The following is a 10,865-nucleotide window of genomic DNA, read 5'->3' as shown; positions in this document are numbered from 1 at the left end:
TATGCTTTGTTATAAAGCTCTTTGGGAACCGCTTGCGTAGCCCCACAGACCTGGGGGCTGCAGGCTTTCCTGCTGCCTTCAGCCTCAAAACCACTCTTTCCCGCTTGGCGCCGCGCCAGGCACAAAAATGGCCATATGGCTGGAGATGGGTCCCACGCCCAAAGAACCAGCAGGGAAAACTATGCCTTGTTGTAAAGCTCTTTGGGAACCGCGTGCGTAGCCCCACAGACCTGGGGACTGCAGGCTTCCCTTCTGCCTTCAGCCTCAAAACCACCCTTCCCCACTTGGCGCCGCGCCAGGCACAAAAATGGCCATATGGCTGGAGACGGGTTTCACGCCCAAAGAGCCAGCAGGAAAAACTATGCCTTGTTCTAAAGCTCTTTGGGAAACGTTTGCGTAGCCCCAGAGACCTGGGGGCTACAGGCTTTCCTGCTGCCTTCACCTTCAACACCACCCTTTTCCACTTGGCGCCGCGCCAGGCAAAAAAATGGCCATATGGCTGGAGAGGGGTCCCACGCCCAAGGAGCCAGCAGGGAAAATTATGCCTTGTTCTAAAGCTCTTTGGGAACCGCTTGCGTAGCCCCACAGACCTGGGGGCTGCAGGCTTTCCTGCTGCCTTCTTCCTCAAAACCACCCTTTCCCACTTGGCGCTGCGCCAGGCATAAAAATGGCCATATGGCTGGAGATGGGTCCACGGCCAAAGAGCAAGCAAGGAAAAATATGCCTTGTTCTAAAGCTCTTTGGGAACCGCTTGCATAGCCCCACAGACCTGGGGGCTGCAGGCTTTCCTGCTGCCTTCAGTCTCAGAACCACCCATTCCCACATGGAGCCGTGCCAGGCACAAAAATGGCCATATGGCTGGAGAGGGTTTTCACGCCCAAGGAGCCAGCAGGGAAAACTATGCCTTGTTCTAAAGCTCTTTGGGAACCCCTTGCGTAGCCCCACAGACCTGGGGGCTGCAGGCTTTCCTGCTGCCTTCAGCCTCAAAACCACTCTTTCCCACTTGGCGCCGCGCCAGGCACAAAAATGGCCATATGGCTGGAGATGGGTCCCACGCCCAAAGAACCAGCAGGGAAAATTATGCCTTGTTCTAAAGCTCTTTGGGAACAGCGTGCGTAGCCCCACAGACCTGGGGGCTACAGGCTTTCCTGCTGCCTTCAGCCTCAAAACCACCCATTCCCACATGGAGCCGCGCCAGGCACAAAAATGGCCATATGGCTGGAGAGGGTTTTCACGCCCAAGGAACCAGCAGGGAAAACTATGCCTTGTTGTAAAGCTCTTTGGGAACCGCGTGCGTAGCCCCACAGACCTGGGGGCTGCAGGCTTTCCTGCTGCCTTCAGCCTCAACACCACCCTTTCCCACTTGGCGCCGCGCTAGGCACAAAAATGGCCATATGGCTGGAGATGGGTTTTCACGCTCAAGGAGCCAGCAGGGAAAACTATGCCTTGTTCTAAAGCTCTTTGGGAACCGCGTGCGTAGCCCCACAGACCTGGGGGCTGCAGGCTTCGCTTCTGCCTTCAGCCTCAAAACCACCCTTCCCCACTTGGCGCCGCACCAGGCACAAAAATGGCCATATGGCTGGAGAGGGGTTTCACGCCCAAAGAGCCAGCAGGGAAAACTATGCCTTGTTCTAAAGCTCTTTGGGAAACGTTTGCGTAGCCCCACAGACGTGGGGGATACAGGCTTTCCTGCTGCCTTCAGCCTCAAAACCACCCTTTCCCACTTGGCGCCGTGCCAGGCACAAAAATGGCCATATGGCTGGAGATGGGTCCCACGCCCAAAGAACCAGCAGGGAAAATTATGCCTTGTTCTAAAGCTCTTTGGGAACCGCGTGCGTAGCCCCACAGACCTGGGGGCTGCAGGCTTCCCTTCTGCCTTCACCCTCAAAACCACCCTTCCCCACTTGGCGCCGCACCAGGCACAAAAAGGGCCATATGGCTGGAGAGGGGTTTCACGCCCAAAGAGCCAGCAGGAAAAACTATGCCTTGTTCTAAAGCTCTTTGGAACCGCTTGCGTAGCCCCACAGACCTGGCGGCTGCAGGCTTTCCTGCTGCCTTCTTCCTCAAAACCACCCTTTCCCACTTGGCGCTGCGCCAGGCACAAAAATGGCCATATGGCTGGAGATGGGTCCACGGCCAAAGAGCAAGCACGGAAAAATGTGCCTTGTTCTAAAGCTCTTTGGGAACCGCTTGCGTAGCCCCACAGACCTGCCGGCTGCAGGCTTTCCTGCTGCCTTCAGCCTCAAAACCACCCATTCCCACATGGAGCCGTGCCAGGCACAAAAATGGCCATATGGCTGGATAGGGTTTTCACGCCCAAGGAGCCAGCAGGGAAAACTATGCGATGTTGTAAAGCTCTTTGGTAACCGCTTGCGTAGCCCCACAGACCTGGGGACTGCAGGCTTCCCTTCTGCCTTCAGCCTCAAAACCACCCTTTCCCACTTGGCGCCGTGCCAGGCACAAAAAGGGCCATATGGCTGGAGAGGGGTTTCACGCCCAAAGAGCCAGGAGGAAAAAATATGCCTTGTTCTATAGCTCTTTGGGAACCTCTTGCATAGCCCCACAGACCTGGAGGCTGCAGGCTTTCCTGCTGCCTTCACCCTCAAAACCACCCTTTCCCACTTGGCGCCGCGCCAGGCACAAAAATGACCATATGGCTGGAGAGGGGTCCCATGCCCAAGGAGCCACCAGGGAAAATTATGCCTTGTTCTAAAGCTCTTTGGGAACCGCTTGCGTAGCCCCACAGACCTGGGGGCTGCAGGCTTTCCTGCTGCCTTCAGCCTCAACACCACCCTTTCCCACTTGGCGCCGCGCCAGGCACAAAAATGGCCATATGGCTGGATAGGGTTTTCACGCCCAAGGAGCCAGCAGGAAAAACTATGCTTTGTTCTAAAGCTCTTTGGGAACCGCTTGCGTAGCCCCACAGACCTGGCGGCTGCAGGCTTTCCTGCTGCCTTCAGCCTCAAAACCACTCTTTCCCACTTGGCGCCGCGCCAGGCACAAAAATGGCCATATGGCTGGAGATGGGTCCCACGCCCAAAGAACCAGCAGGGAAAACTATGCCTTGTTGTAAAGCTCTTTGGGAACCGCGTGCGTAGCCCCACAGACCTGGGCACTGCAAGCTTCCCTTCTGACTTCAGCCTCAAAACCACCCTTCCCCAGTAGGCGCCGTGCCAGGCACAAAAATGGCCATATGGCTGGAGACGGGTTTCACGCCCAAAGAGCCAGCAGGAAAAACTATGCCTTGTTGTAAAGCTCTTTGGGAACAGCTTGCGTAGCCCCACAGACCTGCCGGCTGCAGGCTTTCCTGCTGCCTTCAGCCTCAAAAACACCCTTCCCCAGTAGGCGCCGTGCCAGGCACAAAAATGGCCATATGTCTGGAGAGGGTTTTCACGCCCAAGGAGCCAGCGGGGGAAACTATGCCTTGTTCTAAAGCTCTTTGGGAACCTCTTGCGTAGCCCCACAGACCTGGGGGCTGCAGGCTTTCCTGCTGCCTTCAGCCTCAAAACCACCCTTTCCCACTTGGCGCCGCACCAGGCACAAAAATGGCCATATGGCTGGAGATGGGTCCCACGCCCAAAGAACCAGCAGGGAAAATTATGCCTTGTTCTAAAGCTCTTTGGGAACAGCGTGCGTAGCCCCACAGACCTAGGGGCTACAGGCTTTCCTGCTGCCTTCAGCCTCAAAACCACCCATTCCCACTTGGCGCCGCGCCAGGCACAAAAATGGCCATATTGCTGGAGATGGGTCCCACGCCCAAAGAACCAGCAGGAAAAACTATGCCTTGTTCTAAATCTCTTTGGGAACTGCTTGCGTAGCCCCACACACCTGGGGGCTGCAGGCTTCCCTTCTGCCTTCAGCCTCAAAACCACCCTTCCCCACTTGACGCCGCACCAGGTACAAAAATGGCCATATGGCTGGAGAGGGGTTTCACGCCCAAAGAGCCAGCAGGAAAAACTATGCCTTGTTCTAAAGCTCTTTGGGAACCGCTTGCGTAGCCCCACAGACCTGGGGGCTGCAGGCTTTCCTGCTGCCTTCAGCCTCAACACCACCCTTTCCCACTTGGCGCTGCGCCAGGCACAAAAATGGCCATATGGCTGGAGATGGGTCCCACGCCCAAGGAGCCAGCAGGGAAAACTATGCCTTGTTGTAAAGCTCTTTGGGAACCGCTTGCGTAGCCCCACAGACCTGGGGGCTGCAGGCTTTCCTGCTGCCTTCAGCCTCAAAACCACCCTTTCCCACTTGGCGCCGTGCAAGGCACAAAAATGGCCATATTGCTGGAGATGGGTCCCACGCCCAAAGTGCCAGCAGGAAAAACTATGCCTTGTTGTAAAGCTCTTTGGGAACCGCTTGCGTAGCCCCACAGACCTGCCGGCTGCAGGCTTTCCTGCTGCCTTCAGCCTCAAAACCACCCTTCCCCAGTAGGCGCCGTGCCAGGCACAAAAATGGCCATATGGCTGGAGAGGGTTTTCACGCCCAAGGAGCCAGCGGGGGAAACTATGCCTTGTTCTAAAGCTCTTTGGGAACCTCTTGCGTAGCCCCACAGACCTGCGGGCTGCAGGCTTTCCTGCTGCCTTCAGCCTCAAAACCACCCTTTCCCACTTGGCGCCGCGCCAGGCACAAAAATGGCCATATGGCTGGAGATGGGTCCCACGCCCAAAGAACCAGCAGGGAAAATTATGCCTTGTTCTAAAGCTCTTTGGGAACAGCGTGCGTAGCCCCACAGACGTAGGGGCTACAGGCTTTCCTGCTGCCTTCAGCCTCAAAACCACCCATTCCCACTTGGCGCCGCGCCAGGCACAAAAATGGCCATATGGCTGGAGAGGGTTTTCACGCCCAAGGAACCAGCAGGGAAAACTATGCCTTGTTCTAAAGCTCTTTGGGAACCGCTTGCGTAGCCCCCAGACCTGGGGGCTGCAGGCTTTCCTGCTGCCTTCACCCTCAAAACAACCCTTTCCAACTTGGCGCCGTGCCAGGCACAAAAATGGCCATATGGCTGGAGATGGGTCCCACGCCCAAAGAACCAGCAGGGAAAACTATGCCTTGTTGTAAAGCTCTTTGGGAACCGCGTGCGTAGCCCCACAGACCTGGGGGCTGCAGGCTTCCCTTCTGCCTTCAGCCTCAAAACCACCCTTCCCCACTTGGCGCCGCGCCAGGCACAAAAATGGCCATATGGCTGGAGAGGGGTTTCACGCCCAAAGAGCCAGCAGGAAAAACTATGCCTTGTTCTAAAGCTCTTTGGGAAACGTTTGCATAGCCCCAGAGACCTGGGGGCTACAGGCTTTCCTGCTGCCTTCACCTTCAAAACCACCCTTTTCCACTTGGCGCCGCGCCAGGCAAAAAAATGGCCATATGGCTGGAGAGGGGTCCCACGCCCAAAGAGACAGCAGGGAAAACTATGCCTTGTTCTAAAGCTCTTTGGGAACCGCTTGTGTAGCCCCACAGACCTGGGGGCTGCAGGCTTCCCTTCTGCCTTCAGCCTCAAAACCACCCTTCCCCAGTAGGCGCCGTGCCAGGCACAAAAATGGCCATATTGCTGGAGATGGGTCCCACGCCCAAAGAGCCAGCAGGGAAAACTATGCCTTGTTCTAAAGCTAATTGGGAACTGCTTGCGTAGCCCCACAGACCTGGGGGCTGCAGGCTTCCCTTCTGCCTTCAGCCTCAAAACCACCCTTCCCCACTTGACGCCGCGCCAGGCACAAAAATGGCCATATGGCTGGAGAGGGGTTTCACGCCCAAAGAGCCAGCAGGAAAAACTATGCCTTGTTCTGAAGCTCTTTGGGAACTGCTTGTGTAGCCCCACAGACCTGGGGGCTGCAGGCTTCCCTTCTGCCTTCAGCCTCAAAACCACCCTTCCCCAGTAGGCGCCGTGCCAGGCACAAAAATGGCCATATGGCTGGAGACGGGTTTCATGCCCAAAGAGCCAGCAGGAAAAACTATGCCTTGTTCTAAAGCTCTTTGGGAAACGTTTGCGTAGCCCCACAGACCTGGCGGCTACAGGCTTTCCTGCTGCCTTCACCCTCAAAACCACCCTTTCCCACTTGGCGCCGCGCCAGGCACAAAAATGGCCATATGGCTGGAGATGGGTCCCACGCCCAAGGAGCCTGCAGGGAAAATTATGCCTTGTTCTAAAGCTCTTTGGGAACCGCTTGCGTAGCCCCACAGACCTGGCGGCTGCGGGCTTTCCTGCTGCCTTCAGCCTCAACACCACCCTTTCCCACTTGGCGCCGCGCCAGGCACAAAAATGGCCATATGGCTGGAGATGGGTCCCACGCCCAAAGAACCAGCAGGGAAAACTATGCCTTGTTCTAAAGCTCTTTGGGAACCGCTTGTGTAGCCCCACAGACCTGGGGGCTGCAGGCTTCCCTTCTGCCTTCTTCCTCAAAACCACCCTTCCAAAGTAGGCGCCGTGCCTGGCACAAAAATGGCCATACGGCTGGAGACGGGTTTCACGCCCAAAGAGCCAGCAGGAAAAACTATGCCTTGTTCTAAAGCCCTTTGGGAACCGCTTGCGTAGCCCCACAGACCTGGGGGCTGCAGGCTTTCCTGCTGCCTTCAGCCTCAAAACCACCCTTCCCCACTTGACACCGCGCCAGCCACAAAAATGGCCATATGGCTGGAGAGGGGTTTCACGCCCAAAGAGCCAGCAGGAAAAACTATGCCTTGTTCTAAAGCTCTTTGGGAACCGCTTGCGTAGCCCCACAGACCTGGCGGCTGCAGGCTTTCCTGCTGCCTTCACCCTCAAAACCGCCCTTTCCCACTTGGCGCCGCGCCAGGCACAAAAATGGCCATATGGCTGGAGATGGGTCCCACGCGCAAGGAGCCAGCAGGGAAAACTATGCCTTGTTCTAAAGCTCTTTGGGAACCGCGTGCGTAGCCCCACAGACCTGGGGGCTGCAGGCTTCCCTTCTGCCTTCTTCCTCAAAACCACCCTTCTCCAGTAGGCGCCGTGCCAGGCACAAAAATGGCCATATTGCTGGAGATGGGTCCCACGCCCAAAGAACCAGCAGGGAAAAATATGCCTGGTTCTAAAGATCTTTGGGAACCGCTTGCGTAGCCCCACAGACCTGGGGGCTGCAGGCTTCCCTTCTGCCTTCAGCCTCAAAACCACCCTTCCCCACTTGGCGCCGCACCAGGCACAAAAATGGCCATATGGCTGGAGAGGGGTTTCACGCCCAAAGAGCCAGCAGGAAAAACTATGCCTTGTTCTAAAGCTCTTTGGGAACCGCTTGCGTAGCCCCACAGACCTGCCGGCTGCAGGCTTTCCTGCTGCCTTCAGCCTCAAAACCACCCTTCCCCAGTAGGCGCCGTGCCAGGCACAAAAATGGCCATATGGCTGGAGAGGGTTTTCACGCCCAAGGAGCCAGCGGGGGAAACTATGCCTTGTTCTAAAGCTCTTTGGGAAACGTTTGCGTAGCCCCACAGACCTGGCGGCTGCAGGCTTTCCTGCTGCCTTCAGCCTCAAAACCACCCTTCCCCAGTAGGCGCCGCGCCAGGCACAAAAATGGCCATATGGCTGGAGATGGGTCCCACGCCCAAAGAACCAGCAGGGAAAATTATGCCTTGTTCTAAAGCTCTTTGGGAACAGCGTGCGTAGCCCCAGAGTCCTGGGGGCTACAGGCTTTCCTGCTGCCTTCAGCCTCAAAACCACCCATTCCCACTTGGCGCCGCGCCAGGCACAAAAATGGCCATATGGCTGGAGAGGGTTTTCACGCCCAAGGAACCAGCAGGGAAAACTATGCCTTGTTCTAAAGCTCTTTGGGAACCGCTTGCGTAGCCCCACAGACCTGGGGTCTTCAGGCTTTCCTGCTGCCTTCACCCTCAAAACCACCCTTTCCCACTTGGCGCCGTGCCAGGCACAAAAATGGCCATATGGCTGGAGATGGGTCCCACGCCCAAAGAGCCAGCAGGGAAAACTCTGCCTTGTTCTAAAGCTCTTTGGGAACCGCGTGCGTAGCCCCACAGACCTGGGGGCTGCAGGCTTTCCTGCTGCCTTCTTCCTCAAAACCACCCTTTCCCACTTGGCGCTGCGCCAGGCACAAAAATGGCCATATGGCTGGAGATGGGTCCACGGCCAAAGAGCAAGCACGGAAAAATATGCCTTGTTCTAAAGCTCTTTGGGAACCGCTTGCGTAGCCCCACAGACCTGGGGGCTGCAGGCTTTCCTGCTGCCTTCAGCCTCAAAACCACCCATTCCCACATGGAGCCGTGCCAGGCACAAAAATGGCCATATGGCTGGATAGGGTTTTCACGCCCAAGTAGCCAGCAGGAAAAACTATGCTTTGTTCTAAAGCTCTTTGGGAACCGCTTGCGTAGCCCCACAGACCTGGGGGCTGCAGGCTTTCCTGCTGCCTTCAGCCTCAAAACCACTCTTTCCCACTTGGCGCCGCGCCAGGCACAAAAATGGCCATATGGCTGGAGATGGGTCCCACGCCCAAAGAACCAGCAGGGAAAACTATGCCTTGTTCTAAAGCTCTTTGGGAACCGCGTGCGTAGCCCCACAGACCTGGGGACTGCAGGCTTCCCTTCTGCCTTCAGCCTCAAAACCACCCTTCCCCACTTGGCGCCGTGCCAGGCACAAAAATGGCCATATGGCTGGAGACGGGTTTCACGCCCAAAGAGCCAGCAGGAAAAACTATGCCTTGTTCTAAAGCTCTTTGGGAAACGTTTGCGTAGCCCCACAGACCTGGGGGCTACAAGCTTTCCTGCTGCCTTCACCTTCAAAACCACCATTTTCCACTTGGCGCTGCGCCAGGCACAAAAATGGCCATATGGCTGGAGAGGGGTCCCACGCCCAAGGAGCCAGCAGGGAAAATTATGCCTTGTTCTAAAGCTCTTTTGGAACTGCTTGCGTAGCCCCACAGACCTGGGGGCTGCAGGCTTTCCTGCTGCCTTCAGCCTCAAAACCACCCATTCCCACATGGAGCCGTGCCAGGCACAAAAATGGCCATATGGCTGGATAGGGTTTTCACGCCCAAGTAGCCAGCAGGAAAAACTATGCTTTGTTCTAAAGCTCTTTGGGAACCGCTTGCGTAGCCCCACAGACCTGGCGGCTGCAGGCTTTCCTGCTGCCTTCAGCCTCAAAACCATTCTTTCCCACTTGGCGCCGCGCCAGGCACAAAAATGGCCATATGGCTGGAGATGGGTCCCACGCCCAAAGAACCAGCAGGGAAAACTATGCCTTGTTGTAAAGCTCTTTGGGAACCGCGTGCGTAGCCCCACAGACCTGGGGGCTGCAGGCTTTCCTGCTGCCTTCAGCCTCAACACCACCCTTCCCCACTTGGCGCCGCGCCAGGCACAAAAATGGCCATATGGCTGGAGATGGGTCCCACGCCCAAAGAGACAGCAGGGAAAACTATGCCTTGTTCTAAAGCTCTTTGGGAACCTCTTGCGTAGCCCCACAGACCTGCCGGCTGCAGGCTTCCCTTCTGCCTTCAGCCTCAAAACCACCCTTCCCCAGTAGGCGCCGTGCCAGGCACAAAAATGGCCATATTGCTGGAGATGGGTCCCACGCCCAAAGAACCAGCAGGGAAAACTATGCCTTGTTCTAAAGCTCTTTGGGAACTGCTTGCGTAGCCCCACAGACCTGGGGGCTGCAGGCTTCCCTTCTGCCTTCAGCCTCAAAACCACCCTTCCCCACTTGACGCTGCGCCAGGCACAAAAATGGCCATATGGCTGGAGAGGGGTCTCACGCCTAAGGAGCCAGCAGGGAAAACTATGCCTTGTTCTAAAGCTCTGTGGGAACCGCTTGCGTAGCCCCACAGACCTGGGGGCTGCAGGCTTTCCTGCTGCCTTCAGCCTCAACACCACCCTTTACCACTTGGCGCCGCGCCAGGCACAAAAATGGCCATATGGCTGGCGATGGGTCCCACGCCCAAAGAGACAGCAGGGAAAACTATGCCTTGTTCTAAAGCTCATTGGGAACCACGTGCGTAGCCCCACAGACCTGGGGGCTGCAGGCTTCCCTTCTGCCTTCTTCCACAAAACCACCCTTCCCCAGTAGGCGCCGTGCCAGGCACAAAAATGGCCATATTGCTGGAGATGGGTCCCACGCTCAAGGAGCCAGCAGGGAAAACTATGCCTTGTTCTGAAGCTCTTTGGGAACTGCTTGTGTAGCCCCACAGACCTGGGGGCTGCAGGCTTTCCTGCTGCCTTCAGCCTCAAAACAACTCTTTCCCACTTGGCGCCGCGCCAGGCACAAAATGGCCATATAGCTGGAGATGGGTCCCACGCCCAAAGAACCAGCAGGGAAAACTATGCCTTGTTGTAAAGTTCTTTGGGAACCGCTTGCGTAGCCCCACAGACCTGGGGGCTGCAGGCTTCCCTTCTGCCTTCAGCCTCAAAACCACCCTTCCCCAGTAGGCGCCGCGCCAGGCACAAAAATGGCCATATGGCTGGAGACGGGTTTCACGCACAAAGAGCCAGCAGGAAAAACTATGCCTTGTTCTAAAGCTCTTTGGGAAACGTTTGCGTAGCCCCACAGACCTGGCGGCTGCAGGCTTTCCTGCTGCCTTCAGCCTCAAAACCACCCTTTCCCACTTGGCGCCGCGCCAGGCACAAAAATGGCCATATGGCTGGAGATGGGTCCCACGCCCAAGGAGCCTGCAGGGAAAATTATGCCTTGTTCTAAAGCTCTTTGGGAACCGCGTGCGTAGCCCCACAGACCTGGGGGCTGCAGGCTTTCCTGATGCCTTCTTCCTCAAAACCACCCTTTCCCACTTGGCGCTGCGCCAGGCACAAAAATGGCCATATGGCTGGAGATGGGTCCACGGCCAAAGAGCAAGCACGGAAAAATATGCCTTGTTCTAAAGCTCTTTGGGAACCGCTTGCGTAGCCCCACAGACCTGGGGGCTGCAGGCTTTCCT

The sequence above is a fragment of the Larus michahellis genome, unplaced genomic scaffold (genome assembly GCF_964199755.1).
Source record: "Larus michahellis unplaced genomic scaffold, bLarMic1.1 SCAFFOLD_37, whole genome shotgun sequence".
NCBI classification, from domain to species: domain Eukaryota; kingdom Metazoa; phylum Chordata; class Aves; order Charadriiformes; family Laridae; genus Larus; species Larus michahellis.
This window is presented reverse-complemented; position numbering follows the sequence as displayed.